At 39.3% G+C, this 5,238-nt stretch overlaps 1 long non-coding RNA gene across 1 annotated transcript in view; it reads right to left on the bottom strand.

Moving 5' to 3' along the window:
- The window catches only part of LOC137040850 (uncharacterized), a 4,135-nt gene extending 3,534 nt beyond the window's left edge, over window positions 1-601 (bottom strand). Inside the window, exon 1 of the long non-coding RNA XR_010897996.1 lies at window positions 287-601. This is a non-coding gene — a long non-coding RNA (uncharacterized lncRNA). The remainder of the gene's footprint in view (window positions 1-286) is intronic.
- Window positions 602-5,238: the final 4,637 nt, after the last annotated feature.

The following is a 5,238-nucleotide window of genomic DNA, read 5'->3' as shown; positions in this document are numbered from 1 at the left end:
GGGAGCGAGATCTGCCCGGTTACAAACATTCTTCCAAATATCTTATTTTGTGTTCAACAGAAGAAAGAAACTCATACAGGTTTGGAACAACTTGAGAGTGAGGAAATTCATTTTTGGGTGAACTATCTCTTTAATAGACCAATAGAATTAGAGTTTGTACCATTGTTTATGAAATGTGCTGCTTGTACAAGTGTCTCATCCAATCACGGTCTAGACTCAGAATCCTCACCCTTAATTATGGAGCATTAATGAAACCATAAAGCTGGAAGTTGTGTCTGAATCTGACCTTGTCTCATCCTGAGCAAATGAACAGTCTGCAGAGCTGCAGGGCACAGTGTGTGTGTGTGTGTCCTGTGGGGGTTTCTGTCTGGCCCCTGTGCCTGCATCTATTCTGGGTAGGGGTTGTGCTTGTGCTTGCGTTGCCAGGGCTGGGAGCCGGAGCCCGGGCGTGGGGCGGGCTGTCAGGACGACGAGAGGCCGTCTGGCACACAGGGAGCAGCGCCGCGGCGGTGAGCTGGCACGTGCCGACGCAGCAGGGCCCAACAGAACCGTGACAAATCGCTGAAAGAGCCCGATTCAAGAGCGCAACACCATGCACCTGAGGACGCTGTCAGAGGAGACACACACACACACACATCAGAATTCCAGCATCGTTAAAGGGTTAGTTCACCCAAAAATGAAAATTCTGTCATTAATTACTCTCCCTCATGTCGTTGGACACCCGTCAGACCTCTGTTCATCTTCAGACACAGATGAAGATATTTGTGTTGAAATCCGATGGCTCAGAAAGGCCTTCATTGACACCAATGTCATTTCCTCTCTCAAGACCCATAAAGGCACTAAAGACGTCGTTACAAAGCCCATCTCACTACAGCGGCTCTACTATCCTTTCATGAAGCGCAAAAAAACTAAACAACGACTTATATAGTGATGGGCCGATTTCAAAACAAAGATTCTTCAGGTCTTACGGGTGTCGAACGACATGAGGGTGAGGAATTAATGAGAGAATTTTCATTTTTGGGTGAACTAACCCTTTAACGCATGCTGCAGAAACGCATCCTGTTCAAAAACACAATTGTCCTTCATATTGTATTGCTCAGATGATGTTCTTTTGCACTGTACACCCTTAAAAATAAAGGTGCCAGGAAGAACCAAAGAGAGGTTTTCATGGTGATGCCATTAAAGAACCATTTTTGTTTCCCCGAAGAACAGTTTTGTGAACGGTTCTTTAAAAAACTATTTTTCTCTAACCTTTTTATAGTCTAAAGAACCTACAAAGAACCTTTTGTGTAATGAAAGAACCATACATTCAGCCAAATAACCATTTAAGAACCTTTATTTATAGGACAAATTACACACACAAAAAAGCATTGGTAACACTTTAATTTTGGCTGATATTTACACATACCGACATGTTTTTACTATAGAAATAACAGTAAATTATGCATAATTACAAGTAACTAAACATAAACGAAACCCTAACCTCAATAGTAAGTACGTATTTATTAACAGTACTCAGTAACTACAGTGTAACTACGTCATCATTAAATAAAGTGTAACAGTTTACAACATAAACAATAGATAATGATGTTAAATGATGCTAACAATGTGCTAAATCAAGCTAGCAGCGTGATAAATAATGATAGCAAAATGTAAATCATGGTAGCAAAATGCTAATTTTAGCTAGTAATGTGTTACAACATACTAGCAATGTGACAAAACATGCTAATTAGTCTTAGCCATGTTACAAGATGTGCTAATTGAGGCTAGTATTGTGTCAAATTATGCTAACAACATGCTAATTAATGTAGGGGAAAAAAACATGTTAGGATTGTGTTAAAACGTGCTAATTTATGCTAGCAAAGTGTTAAAACATGTTACCAATATGCTAATTATTGTTAAAAATGTTTAAAAAAAATGCAAATTCATACTGGCAATTTGGTAAAATATGCTAGCAATCTGCTAAAAACATGTTAATTCAGGCTAACATTGAGCTAATTAATATAACATGTTAAGTAATGTTAACAATGTTAAAACATGCTAGCAATATATACTAATTTAGGTTACCAAAATGTTAAACAATGCTGTTTTATGCTAGCATTGTGCTACTTCATGTTAGCAATTTAACAAACCATGGTACCAATGTGCTAATTCATGCTAGCAATGTACAAAATATACTTATTCATACTAGCATTGTGCTAGTTTATACTAGGAATATGCTTATTAATGTGATCTATCTATCTATCTATCTATCTATCTATCTATCTATCTATCTATCTATCTATCTATCTATCTATCTATTTATCTATCATTTGTTTTCTGATTGACTGCTTCACTAACTTTAAGCTTTAAAACTACTTTAAATTTCAAACTATTTCAAACTAAAAACCTTTGAAATCCAAAGCTTTTAAAACGTCTTACTTTCTGGTCAGGCTTTTTCAAGCCAACTTCAAAGTTTGTCAGAAGCCTGAAACATATACGAGACCAACTTTAAAGTAAGTGAAGTGGTAACGTTAAAGATCTGACTTGTGACCGGTCTTTCCTGCAGACATGCACAGACTCAGCTGTTTGTCCTGAACAGATTTCCAAACAAACCTTTCTACTTTATTAGCTGGAATATCTGCGATCCATTGAGGACAGCAGACCAAAGGTTCACAACGGACCTCCCACCTAAAGCAATTTCATTAAAAATATGTTGCATTCTGTTGGGAACGGGAAGTGTATCACTATCCACGCTGCCATAGCAACAAGGACCATGTCATAAAGGGTCATTTCCTGAGTACCGTGGTATTCAGCAGAGAATACAATGTGAGCACAGCTGAAAGGGCTCTCACTCACAAAAAAAGCAATGCTCATTTGCTGATTGTGTCTTTGTTTTGAGTTTTATATATTTATTTATGCATTTAGTCACTGAATGACTTGTGGAGCAACAGATTGAGAACATCATGCAAGCTATGCATGGAAGATCATTGTTGATTACGTGCTTTGTTTTTAGTGAATTTGTGTGACATCTGATTAAACTCTATTGGGCTTATGAAAAAATATATATTTATACTTTGTATTGTAGAACATTTCAAATACAATAGTTTAGGAAAATAGTAATCATTCAGTAACTTTTTAATCAAAGTACCATCTGATACCAGTTATCACCAAACATTAAAGGTGCACTATGTAGTATTTTTGCAGTAAAATATCCAAAAACCACTAGGCCAGTGTTATATATTTTGTTTAGTTGAGTACTTACAATATCCCAGATGTTTCCAACTATTTGTAAATTGTGAGAAAATTGTTATTTTAACCAAGGACCGGGACGTGTCAGCATGGCGTTTTAGGGAGTCGCCTGTCAATCGCGTCATATCTGCGCTACCCTCGGTTTTATTCTGCAGAAGCGCTTTTCTCTTAGCAGTGTGAACATGTCAGCAGCGCCGAGCGAATGCACAGAGTAACGTCATAACATCATTTTAAACACACTTAAATGTATCTAATATGATAAACAGAGCTGCTTTACCTTGCTGCGGAAGTGCGCGTGCCCGGCGACTGTGTCCCGTCCCGTCAAAGTCCCAGTACTCAGTAGCCGTGTGTTTGTTTAACAATCGCTCCAGCGGCCGTGCTCAGCTCCACAACACTCGGTCCTGCTCTGCTTCATACTACATTAATGTTAATAACTGCATCCATGAACATGATTTCTGCCCGAGTCCTATTTTCCACCGGCTGTGAGGTGAAGACCACATGTCCCAAGATACTGCGCTCACACTTGGGCGTCATCAAACTACCTTTGATGCCTTTGTTTTGAATAGGCGCCCTCCAGTGGACGGAAAGTTGCATAGTGCACCTTTAACATCATGAAATCAAAATGTAAGGTTTTTTTGCAGGGGTTTTAGCATGAGCATGTTAGCCTTAAGCCTCGTGCACACTGGGATTATTCTCGTGCACGCTTATCGCCAAAATTTAATGACTCAAAGGGCGCCAGTGTGAATGTGCACCGACGCGCAAAATGGAGAGCATAAAAGTGTGATTTTAAAAAAATCGTCCCGGTGAGTGCGAGACTTTAAGGTTATCGATAAGCTAGTGTGCTCCGAAACAGTGACGCATTTGCATTTAGAAGATATAAGCGTTCAATGTGGATCAACGATTTTGATGACATCACTCTGCACTTCAGCTTTTCATCAGATTTTCTGTCCAATCAAATGCTCTTTAGAATATGAAGCACCGCCCCCTACATTATAAACAGACAAAATGATAGATTATAAACAACTAAATTCGGTCACTTGTTCACTCATTTACTGTTTTCTACATGGTGAATGGCACATAGTGCACTATATAGGCGATAGAGAATGATTCAGTGTAAATATGCTTCCATTGGGGCGAATTAAATCTGGTTTCACTTTAGTGTCACACGCACCCTAGCGTGCACACAGTCTGCTCCGGACCAGCTTTACTGGCTGAGCTATGTCTGAAATGTCCCGCTCTGTCTTCCTGTTTCAGTTAAAATTACGTCAACACACTGAATGACACTGTATGTCTCAAGGCACATCAGTGGGCCTTTATAGCATCTAAAATGTGTCGGAAAATGCTCCACGTGGCCACAAGAGGCGCTGTAGTGGACATTAGTCAGTTTTCTTCTTTAGGTCAACTAATGTCATGGCAGAGAAATAGTTTGTTAAACTGTTGACCTGAATATCAACACATCCTGTGTATTTGGCTCCCGAGTTTGGTTACTGCCACAGTAATTCATTTTGAGCAATTTTAGCTAGCAATTTCATCTCTAATTAGCTCGGACCAAAAACTAAAACGGCTGTCTCAAACTGCATTATTGCAACTAAAAAGTAAATTTAGGCCCAGATTTACTAAACAGGGCAAATTAGCGTGAGGGTGCAATTCCAAAAAAGTGCCAATGGGAGTGAAAAAATCTGTGTGTGATGTGATGACACAAATTAAAGAACACAGACACAGTCGGATCATTTCCATAATGACCAATGCAGTCTAGTTAGCGTTTGGTTTAAGACACGCTTTTTTAGGTGGTAAGTAATGGCGCAAACATCAGTATACTGACAAGCGTAAACCATAGTAAACCACCTTGTCTGATTCATTTAAATACTCTCCACTCCACACATATATTTTGCTAGCCTAGAAATCAGGACGCACCCTGGCGGCAGCAAATTTAATCTGCCCGCAAGTGTCGTCTAGGAACTCTCAATACCCTTCTGAGCTGTATTCCTCACAATCTGGACGGGCCAA

This window comes from Pseudorasbora parva, chromosome 15 (assembly GCF_024679245.1).
Source record: "Pseudorasbora parva isolate DD20220531a chromosome 15, ASM2467924v1, whole genome shotgun sequence".
NCBI classification, from domain to species: domain Eukaryota; kingdom Metazoa; phylum Chordata; class Actinopteri; order Cypriniformes; family Gobionidae; genus Pseudorasbora; species Pseudorasbora parva.
Note: the sequence above shows the minus strand (reverse complement) of the source record. Positions and strands in the feature narration are given on the sequence as shown.